The sequence below is a fragment of the Macrobrachium nipponense genome, chromosome 20 (genome assembly GCF_015104395.2).
Source record: "Macrobrachium nipponense isolate FS-2020 chromosome 20, ASM1510439v2, whole genome shotgun sequence".
Classification (NCBI taxonomy): Eukaryota; Metazoa; Arthropoda; class Malacostraca; order Decapoda; family Palaemonidae; genus Macrobrachium; species Macrobrachium nipponense.
Genome location: NC_061089.1, coordinates 74,987,523 through 74,999,741, shown reverse-complemented (window position 1 = coordinate 74,999,741; position 12,219 = coordinate 74,987,523). Strand labels below are relative to the sequence as shown.

General features: G+C 36.3%; 1 protein-coding gene across 1 annotated transcript in view; it reads left to right on the top strand.

Moving 5' to 3' along the window:
• The first annotated feature begins 10,022 nt into the window (after positions 1 to 10,022).
• The window catches only part of LOC135195227 (ankyrin-3-like), a 73,152-nt gene continuing 70,955 nt past the window's right edge, over positions 10,023 to 12,219 (top strand). Inside the window, exon 1 of the mRNA XM_064221499.1 lies at positions 10,023 to 10,193. The gene's annotated coding sequence lies outside the window, so the exon portion shown is untranslated. The remainder of the gene's footprint in view (positions 10,194 to 12,219) is intronic.

Sequence of the window (12,219 nt, the reverse complement as noted above, 5' to 3'; positions counted from 1 at the left end):
TCTCAAATATACAGAGGGGCCGCAGGGCAAAAAAGTTTAAGAATTAACCACTGGACCAAGCACTCGGCAATCAGGCAGTGTCCCAGGGCCTAGAGCAAAATGATTCACAAGGTGCCTTATAAATTTATAAGGGCATCTATGTTTATCGAATACATACATTAAACTGGTTTAACTAGTAAAGAGATGTGTTTACATGACTAGAATAATGATACTGAATCTTTCTTGCTTTTCCCCCATGCGTGAACATCTTTCTTTCAGAAACATTAACTGGTATACATTGCATTTTCAAAGTTTTTCTTTTGTTGCTGTTAAGTTTGCTTATCTTGAAGATGGCTTGGAATGAAATGGAGTAGAAAATCTCAAACTTTGCTGTTGCGCTATGAAACAATCATGAGGAGAGGGTTTGATTGATTGATTGATTAAAAATTATCTGTCGTAGCAACTGCTAATATAAGGAGAGGGTGGAAAATACGATGTAAGAGAATATGAATGGAGGAACAGTAAAAGAAACGGAAGGGGTTGCAGCTAAAGGGACGATGGTAGTCATAAGCCATCGAGAGGATTTATAATGGGTAATAAGGTGTGTAGCTGATGGTGTGTATCAAATGTTTCCAGACATTATGAACATTTCATCAAGTTTTTAGTGGTGGACAGTAGCAACACACTTCTGTGTGATCTTGAAAAATCACGACTGAATATTGAAAAATCGAGGTACCCATATGAATAAGAATTTAAGACTTTTCCGATGCCATGTGCGTATCACACAAACTAGTCTCAGGAAACGTGGCCAAAGCATGTCTAGATACATAGACTGTCTTTGGAACTCTACAACATCTTACATCCTTTTTACACACTGCATAAATGCAAAATTAGCTGCAAAACTTCTGAAATACGATGGGATGACGAAATGAAGAGTGCCAAAGCTGCTTAAGTTTGTGACACACTAGAAAAACCACAAGAAAGAAATGATTACCAAGGAAAAAGTGACGCTGCTTTGTTAGTTGAATTACAAGTTTTTGGGGTCACTAGTTTTCTGCACTACTTACTTTTTCAAGTGAATTTTGTGAGTAAGTAACTTCATAGTGATACCACATATGTTGCTACAAGGATTTCTTTAGTCCAAAACTTTATAACTGGTTAAAGACATACAGTGAGGAAAGATTTTGATGAAGTCTTGATTGATGCCAAACTTGCCACAGACCTAAATGCAGAGCCTGTATTCAAGAGTCAGAGTAAGCACTATTGCAAGAAAATAAAATGCTGTCATTATGAATCTGCAGATAAACCACTATCAGATCAAAAAGCTGAGGAGTATGTTATTGTAATCAAGTGATTGATGAAGTACTACACACATTTTAGGCAAGGTTGGAACGACTAAAAGAACTTCTAAACTTATTTGGTTTCTTATTCAATTGTCAGGATATGTTCAAAAACACCATAAGAAACTGTGTAGAAAATCTGGAAGCTGCACCAACAGAAGTCAACTTCCACAGTAAATAGAAAAAAAAACACAAAAACGAGTACTATGAATGGTTAGATGCTTTGTGAGGAAATGCAGGAACTAAAAGCAAATTCTTCCACAAGAGATTCAAACCACCCCAAAAAAGCTTGAATTCCTTAACTACCACTACAGGTCTACTGCACTTCCGAATTTAATATTTGCTCTTTGGATTATCTTGAAAAACCTAGTAACTGTTGAATTAAGAGAAATTAGTTTTTCCAAATTTAAAATTAGTTCAAATCACCACTTTTGCAAAATCGTTTACTGACAATCTTAAATTATCAGGTTTAAACTTACACAAAATCCTTAAACATTTGCATTAAAAGGCAATCTCTTTTGTATGTGTAATCTGATTTTTACGCTTAAATGGTACATAATTAAATGTTAGTGACTAGTTTAAGATCTTAGGTACAACTTTTCATTACAAAAACTGACTTTCGAATAACATGTAAGTAGTACAGCTTACTTTCTCAAGGTGTTGATATCTTACGGCAATGTTTTAGAATACTTCGGGAAGGAGAATTTATAGCACTGTTTTTAATCTATTCTCCCTTGTTGGGAATATTGTTCTACAGTGTGGTCTTAGGGTGCCAACTCTCCCCTCAAACTCTTGGGCAGTTGTCATCAGTCAAGTTTACTTTGACAACTCTTTTAATGTTGACTAGTGGCATAGACGTGAAGTGTGTTCATTATGTTTATGTAAAACAAAAAAATACTAAAACCAAATACATCCTCTCCACCCTTTTCTACCTGACACCGTCTGTACTATTTTTTACCCGAAATGGTTCCATACTCCATAAACACAACCCAATCAACAAAAATCTTGCGCTGAGAAAAAGACGCTAAACACCTCAGTGCTCGTATAAATGCAAAGAAAGAGACAAACTTCATGGGCGAGGTATCAATTACAAACTAAACAAGCCTTGGTGGGAGCTAACAGGCCCTATTCAGCTAATCAAGGCTCGAAAGAAAATCAAATAAGTGAAAACTTTAATAAGTGCCAAGAACAAAAGTAAACAGCTTAATGTTACAATGTACATATATTTATATATCTATGTATGTGTGTATACTCCTTCAGGATTGAAGTTGGAAAGTTGATATATATATATATATATATATATATATATATATATATATATATATATATATATATATATATATATATATATAAATGACCCATTGCAAAGTGTCATAGCACTGGGTTGACTGCCTTCTGAAAACTGGCGTCGTAATGACTATGGTCATTCTGTGCAGAGAAAAATACTCCTGGTATTTCTTCTTGCTCAATGTTACCCAAATAGAAAAGCAGAATGCAACATTGTTGTTAATATAATTAGTTATGAAGGTGTTTCTGGCAACTTAGCTTGTAATATATTTGACGTCTTGGCAACTGGAAAATGAGATTCCGCTCCTGAACTTTAATTTCAGGAAGGACTTGCACTGAACTAACTAAAGCTTTCTGAGTTTCTAAGGTGACCTTCAATCCTCTTCCCATGACTGGTTATAAATGGCCACCCTTTGTGGGTGTCAGAGATATTATTATCATTAATATTTACAATGCGCAGTTCACAAAACTAGAAAGGACATGGCTGCATATCCAACTTTTAACCCAGAATAGTCAAATGTACGAAAAAACGAGATAAAAATATGATGAATACTTAACAAGAGTAACTCACAAATTAGGAAGTTTTTTTTTTTTTTTTTTTTTTTTGTAGATCGCTCTCGTAACATTCTGTCCTAAACATTATTTATTCGTGTCTGGGTTAGTCTGATAAAATATTAACACACACTTGTAACCTCAATTTAGTATGTGCCAAGTGCAAACGTCGACGCATAGATGATAAAATATCAAGAAATCGTGGTTGTGCGAACACCGCCACAGAATTCGCAGTCTTTGACTCGACACGGCGGAAGTGTCATTATCTCATCTACGTAAATTGCACCCGAAGAACTTCCGTTCTGATTATCGTTTAAAGCTTAACAAACTGCAAACGTAGGACCAGTCCCGTGCTCCAAAAAATAAGTCATAAAGAAAGATTTTGTTTGCGGTATACACACAGTGAATACCTGTAGAATGTTTCCATGTAGCTTTGTCAAGGCCCTACACACACACACACACACACACACACACAGAGAGAGAGAGAGAGAGAGAGAGAGAGAGAGAGAGAGAGAGAGAGAGAGAGAGAGAGAGAGAATCCTGCACGTGATTTGAAAACAGCGTCTTACATTTTGAGTTACTAAAAGTATACATTTTTTTTAAATTTTCATCAGACCAGTTCGAGGGAAATTTTCTTTATGTTACCTTAACATAATGCGTCTAAGTATGAATGACTTCATGAACGTACCTACTGCTGAGAGAGAGAGAGAGAGGAGAGAGAGAGAGAGAGAGAGAGAGAGAGAGAATGATTCACAACAGGAGTGCAGTCGAAAGTTTTCATCCAGAATACTTTAAGGTCAAGAATACTTTAAGGTCTGTATTTTTTCCTTTACTATATTTATTACAGAAGTGTTAACACTGTTACAGTACCATCGTCATATCGCATTCATTATTGTAGAATCATTTTAGAATTTCGTGTTCTTTGTCTTCCAAGCTTTCGTCCTGATGGGTTTTTGTCCAAAGAAGGTATACTGTCCCGAAGGGTGTTTTGCCCCAGGGTGTGAGGGAGGTCTTTATCAAGGTGGATTTTGTCCTATAGGAACTCAAGTCTTCCCAGATACAAACTATTCTGAAATCTACAAAAGATTTAGCATGATTCAGGTCTTGAATCTCCAAAAAGGATCTGTCGATCTGTCAGATATTAAAAAATAACTAACGTCAATACGTGTGAATATATATATTAGCCTCCCTTTACTTCCCAAATAATGCAAAAAGAACTGTCATCTTATCAAATGTTTTAAAAAACAAAAAATTTCAAAACAGATTAATGTTTTCTTTTAGCAAAAATCATAAGGGCACCAAATATACCCTATGTTGGCGCGGAACTTATGAGGGTTATTCAGCGCCTGTGAATCTACAATTTCCTCAAAGAACTAGGGCCTTGTACAGTCACCCCTCCCTCTTATAAAAAAAAATATGTACATGTAAAATAATATATATATATATATATATATATATATATATATATATATATATATATATATGTGTGTGTGTGTGTGTGTGTGTGTGTGTGTGTGGTGTGAGTATGTGTGTGTGTGTATGTGTATATATATATATATATATATATATAGTATATATATTATATATATATATATATATATATATATATATATATATATATATATATATATATATATATATACGTACATTAAAATTATACTCCGTTATCGACATCTACTGGCGAGAGAAGGCCTATGAGGAAGTACCGTGAACTATCAACCTTCCTGCTACCAGTGTTGTTTAGGACTGAAATGGAACACCAGCCATTTTTCACAATGTTCTGGGCAGAAACAAACTTGATTGAATACTGCTTTAATGAGAACATAAGTAGGTAAATAAAAGAAGTAACCTAGTATTTGCCTTAATTTTCCTCTAATTAATTGGGGAATAACGTAATATTTTTTGGATATGGTTAGGCAAGTGAAATAAATAACATTGATTGTCTTTGCTATTTACCAATTTCTTGCAGATTACGAGCGAATACACGTGAAATAATGTACTAAACCATATAATAATATTTTAGCCTTTGTATCATATGTCACCCGCCATCAACGGATTTTTCTTGTTGACTTGAAATAAAAAAATAGCTGGCAACACTACCCAAGAGAGTTTGTGTTACATTCCTTTAGGTCAAACAAGTTTTCGCCGCGGCTTCAAACTTTCTCTCTCGCTCTTTGCCACAGGCAACCGAGTCCGAAGCCTCTATAATTATATAGAAAAGTTACACCACTGGCAACTATGATAACCCTGATATGAAAATTAAGGCAATTCTTTAAAGACTACAAAATATTAATTGAATATATGCACTAACTATGAATACATCATTGCTGCATGAATGACACATAGTAGTTGCTCATCTGTACATTCTCAGTTAATTTCTAAATCAATTACTACAAGTGTTCCAACATGAGCTCCTTAAAACCACGCAGATGTCCCACGACACTTCATGTATCATGAATGTACATAAGAATTGGTGCAGGCAAAACTGTGATAACTAGACCCCAGCTGCACCACCAAACATTGATTGAATTAACTATTTGTTATCTGGCGTCACAACTACCATGGTCACTAGCCTTATGAATTGTATATAGAATTTGGGCCAAATGCCAAGCACTGGGACCTATGAGATCATTCAGCGCAGAAACGAAAATTGACAGTAAAAGTTTGAAAGGTGTAACAGGAGGAAAGCTCGCAGTTGCACTATGAATCAATTGTTAGGAGAGGGTGGAAATTAAGATGGAAGAAAGCGAATACGAAAGGCGTTACAGTAAAAGAACGAAAGGGGGTTGCAACTAGGGGCCAAAGGCACGCTGCAAAGAACATCAATATCTTATGAGCAACGTATTTAACTATACAAGGGGAAAATTAAATTGCAAATGTCATGTATGACAAGTCTACTGAAATGCAAGAGATATTTCATGACGACCACCCACATAGGAATTTTGTTCAAGGAACATCAACGAGATTCCAGTGAACCTCGATATGAGATATAGGAAAAAAAATAAATAATAATAATAATAATAGTAATAATAATAATAATAATAATACTGAAGGAATCTTTTATTAGAACAAGATATCAGGTCCAGGTCAAGCAGGGGTTGTCGTCAGTGCTGGTATTATTCCGTAGGCGTAGAATAATAATAAAATAATAATAATAATAATAATAATAATAACAATAATAATAATATGTTTAGTTAAAAATGACTGCTGCTTCAGCACTATTAATCTTATAAAGAGACTTCTCTATCTTTCTGATGACGGCTTTCTCGTTGTTGCTTAGACTGGCGAGCAACGCACCAAAGGGCATGGTAAAATTCGGTTGAGTCATTTGATTTATTATTGCTTATACAATTCTCTCTCTCTCTCTCTCTCTCTCTCTCTCTAACGCGACGTTTCCTCCTGATCGATCAAGAGGAAACGTCGCGTTAGAAAGAGAGAGAGAGAGAGAGAGAGAGAGAGAGAGACGAGAGAGAGAGAGAGAGAGAGAGAGAGAGAATTGTATAAGCAATAATAAATCAAATGACTCAACCGAATTTTACCATGCCCTTTGGTGCGTTGCTCGCCAGTCTAAGCAACAACGAGAAAGCCGTCATCAGAAAGATAGAGAAGACTCTTTATAAGATTAATAGTGCTGAAGCAGCAGTCATTTTTAACAAAACATGTCTACGAGAGGGTCTCCTTCCGAAATAATAATAATAATAATAATATAATAATAATAATAATAATAATAATAATAATAATAATAATAATAATAATAATAATAACAGGTAAGATAAGAGCATCAACCACCATGAAATAAACACGGAAAAGAGTGAGGACGATGACTGTGACAATGACTAGAGCAACAACAACAACTTTATAAAATATCAGTGATAATAAAAATATATGGACACGAAAAAATAAAGGAGAACCACCAGAAGTTTTATAAGAAAGAAAAAAAAAAGTCTGCCCTATATTCTATAAACACGGAGCACCTTAAGCCGCCAGTTCCCTTAAAAGCGATAGATAACTAAATGAATATCAAACACGACAGGGGGACACCTCCATGAGAGAGAGAGAGAGAGAGAGAGAGAGAGAGAGAGAGAGAGAGAGATGCAAAATCAATAACAACAAAAGTAAGAAATGTAATGCCCTCCAAAAGAAAACCTTTTTTCGGGTAATATCCTTCAAAAGCACATCATTCCTATAATGCAAAATTTACAAGTCAAATTGGTGAATACGAAACAGCAGCAGCATTTCGTATCTACACCAAAGAGATAATATCCGTCATCCTTCCCCTCCCCCTCCCCCACGCTCAGCTGGTGTCACCGGATTTCCCAATGTGCGGAGAGGAAGCCAACCCACTTCACCTTGAGATTTCCGAGAGTCCTGGGGATATCCCGCGAGGCCTAACGCCAACACAGGAGGTGGGACCTTTTTGTAGCAATTCAAGTATCTGATGTTTACAATCCTTCCCCCGCTGATGAGGAAGACGGGAAATTTTATTTACTTTTTGTTTTCACTGAAAAGTATTAACCGCCTTCAGATGAACTTCCCAACGAAATCTAATGCTTTCGTGACCTATATGCATCATGAACTAAACCAGCACGAAGAACATGTAAAGTAACTTGCAGTTTACGAGAAGTTATTTTAGTACAAACATATCTGAACGACTACACGAACAAAGAACTTGAAAATTCCGAGAATATAAAACCTATATACACACATATATATTATATATATGTATATATATCTATATATATATATATATATATATAATATATATATTATATATATATATATGTGTGTGTGTGTGTGTGTGTGTGTGTGTGTGTGTGTGTGTGTGTGTGTGTTGTGTGTGTGCGTGTGTGTGTGTTTATATTCTTTTTTTTTATCAGTATACGTGTAAGCACTTCAGATATGCTTTGTACGAAAATAACTTCACGTATTTTATTACTTGAATTTTACATGTTTTTCTTACCGACATAGTTCACGTTGCATAGGTCACTAAAGCATAGTTTTCTTTTTTTAAGTTTATCCCATTTATCAGAAGACACTCATTCTAATTCAATGAAATTTGTTTATCTTCATTAGAGGCGGGTTATGGCGCGAGACCCACCTGGAAATCGGGAGCCAAACAGCTCTTGACGAATAATGGCTTCCTAGATAAACTGATCGAAGACGTAACGCTAAGAAGAATCAAACAGTTCTACACCAACGAAACCAAGAAACCAGGTGACGACGATAAGAATATCATCATTTACCATATAACTGAATATAATAACAGATTTTAGGAAAAGAAAAGGGTGGTCACCAACATCATCAAGATAGGAATAACACCCGTGTTTCCTGTAATACCATTTTGACATCTCTGATAATGAAAAATAATAGAGACCCAACCAAAACGAGGACAAACGCACCAACGTCGTTTACCGCTTTACCTGCCCAAAAGAGGATGCGCTAGTCCTCCGAAAAAAAAAAAAAGTTACGTTGATTACACGTCCACAACCCTGAAAAGGCTGTTGGAGGCCCACAGAAATAAAGGATCCATCCCACAACTCTACATAGACCATCACAACCGGAAACCTACGACACAAGAACTAAGAGAGAATACAGATATCATCTACTAAGAACTTAGCAGTCACCATAGATCAATCAGTCATAGCTGAATCTGTATTTTATTGCATAAACCTACATTGAACAGACAACTAGAAGCAGAAAGATCACTCCCATCTAGCAGACGCCCTGCAAGGAACACAAGTTACACAACGCACCACGAAAACTTTCCGCCCCAACCCTTTCCAATCTTCCTATCCCCGTAGGCGCATTCGTAATGTTGTTTTGTTCGTTACCACCAGGTCACGCGGTTTTTGTTTTCATTGTTTCACAAGTTAAATTATGCTTTATTATAAATTTTATTACAATGCAACTTATTTAACTGTGAATACATTAAAATTGTACATCCTGTAAATAATGTTATTGTAATAATTTATTGTATTATTATTACGGGAATATTGTAATATTATTATTGTTTGGACGCTACATATTCGTCTGCAACTTGTATCAGAACAATAGGTCGCTATGTCCGGGTTTCTCTTGGAGCAAGAACCCGTGCTGGTATAAGGCCAGCTAAATCTACAACATCGTCCAGATTTTTTACGGGCTGCTCATGAGCAAGAGCCCGTGCTGGCATAAGGCCAGCTAAATCTAAAAAATGTCCAGATTATTCACTTTGAAGAGGTGACGACGAGTGACGGAACAGCTGTGGTGTTGCGTTTATCAGTAAATGAAACAAAGAGTTAATCTCGGTTCTTGTATTTTTTTTTCCACCAACTGAATTTGGAAGAACAAAGAAGATTTAGAAAATATTGTCAAACTAATAAGAAGTTAATCATGCACACACACACACACGCACACACACACACACACACCACACACATATATATATATATATATATATATATATATATATATATAGATAGATAGATAGATAGATAGATATATATATATATATATATATATATAATATATATATACTATTAAATATGTATGCTTACACTGTCTTGATAAGAAAAAATATGTACCCAAAAGTTCTACGTCTGGCATCAACAAAACGTTTGATGTTGGTCACTATTATAGTTGCACATAATGAAATGCAAGAATATGTCTTAACTTACGTGACAGATTTGTGTAAAGTTACATTTTTAAACGTTTACACATTATTTCACTTCACTGGTTTATATTATTACTAATAAACTTTGTCGAGAGTAACATAATCACTCTCCCTTAATCAAATGTTGGTAACTCGAACGCTAGGGGGGGACGGGTTCAACGGGCAGCGCTGGCTAGGGGGAGCCTGGCTATTCCTCCTCATCTCTCAGTCTCAGTTTCTCAGTCCCAACGCCATACGGCGACTGATCAACACTGACCTCTAAGTATTTGTATCACGAAGTTCTGACAGTGAATTGGTTGAAAGTGAAACGAGATCGTGTTGTTTGCATATGTTAAACTCAAGTTCTAGACGTGTGCCCGGTGATAAAGTTGGAGTTATTTAAGGTATTTGCGCTTACAGGATTCTTATTTACTTTTGTTATACGAAGAAAATATGTGTTACACATAGCTTCCCAGTAATATAACTGTCGTGTCTCTCCCTTGGAATACAAGGATTATCTCTCTCTCTCTCTCTCTCTCTCTCTCTCAGTGGCAACAACTTTTACCTTATACGAAAAACCCTTTACATTCCTCGCTTCTTCTATCACGATCCCAAGACTTTGCCTTTTCATTAATGACAACCAATAAACTCTCTCTCTCTCTATCTCTCTCCCCTCCTCCTCTTCCAACTCTCCCTTTATTGTTAAGTCTCTCTATTTATCCCAGCCACCTTGAAAACTATGAATTAGACACTAATATCTGTCATTTTTTAAATTTTATTTTTTACCCCTTCTCACATCCTCTTCATATCAGGGATGAACTTAAACTTAAAGGACATCAAGAGTGACACTGTCTCCAGCGACCTCAAAAACTATGGATAGGACACTAATAGCTGTTGTTTTTGTTTACTTTTACATGTCACTACCTTCCCACCCCCAACCCCGGCTTTCCTATTGGGGCTGAATTTGGCCTCAAAGGGCATCGGGAGTGTCACTATTCATCGCAGCAGCCTTGAAATGTATGGATTAGACATTAATATCTGCTGTTTTAGGTCACTTTTACATATCTTCCCTTCCCATCCCCTCTTCTTATGGGATTGAAGTTGGACTTAATGGACACCCGGAGTGTCACTATTCATCTCAGTGGCCTCAAAAACTATGAATTACACTATTATCTGTCGTTTTAGGTTATTTCTACATGTCACCCATTTTCCATCCCTTCTTACCCTTTTTCCTTCCTATCGGGCTCGTGCATGTGTATATATATATATGTGCGCGTACGCGTTTATATATATATATATATATATATATATATATATATATATATATATATATAATATATATATACTATATACCAGGGTGTTTCAGGTCACTCATGGTTTTGTATTGTTTACTGAAAATTTGATTGAAACAAAGTGGATGAAATTCACATGGTAAAATCTACATTCACTGAGAATATCCGTGGTACCATCTTTGATTTGGGATGTTCATATCTAAGTCAGTGGGACACCTCGACGTGTGCACCACCTTTTTCTCGTAGCAATCAATCCACCGTCTCACGCATGCCTGACCAGCATCTGACAACATTTTGGGAGTCACTGATGCACATGCATTTTTTATGCGTTCTTCAGTCGTTGAACAGGTATTTGGTATTGAACTTTTTGAAATTTGAAATCAGCTGCTGGTCCACGGACTGCAGGATAGGGGTGGTGTTGGGTGGAAGGAAGAGGACCTCGGTAAATTTGAATTCTTTGTAGAAGTTCTCTGTGAGGGTTGGTGGTGCGCAGGAGCATTGTCGAGGACCAGAAGGGCCTATAGTCGAGGACCAGAAGGACCTTCACGGCTAAGTCATTTGTGGCGAGGTAGTTCTTGATGGTAGGACCAACGACCACGTTTACGTACTGGACGAAGATATCCCTGGTGACCCATGCCTTTGAGGTTGCCCTCCACATAACCTGCAGATTTTCTTTGGTTATCTTGTGGGACAAGTAGGGGCCTAAGTATGCAATCGCCACTTGCAATTGTGCACTTCGCGAGGGTTAACCAATCCTTCATAGGTTTGTGGCCTGGCAAGCTCTTCTCTGCTGCTGTATAGGACCTCCTGGCCATTTTTTTTTCTTCCACAACCGTAACTATTAAAATTACTGCCAAATATTACAATATAGTTCATGTTGAAACATTGCTCTCAAAAATTTATTTTAACTACTCGCGTGTCTGATGATTTCCCCTATGTTGTGTATGTATTACTTTTATTGCTACTAACCGAAGTTCACGTATGTGCATCTGTTAGTCGGGTTAAGCTTTAACAGCACGAACATATACACTCATTAAATACATCTTCATCATAGCTTATATTAAACTTACTTCGATATTAAGCTCTACGTTAAATTATAAATTATAAGAGAGTTGGATAGATATGAAATGGTCTAGTA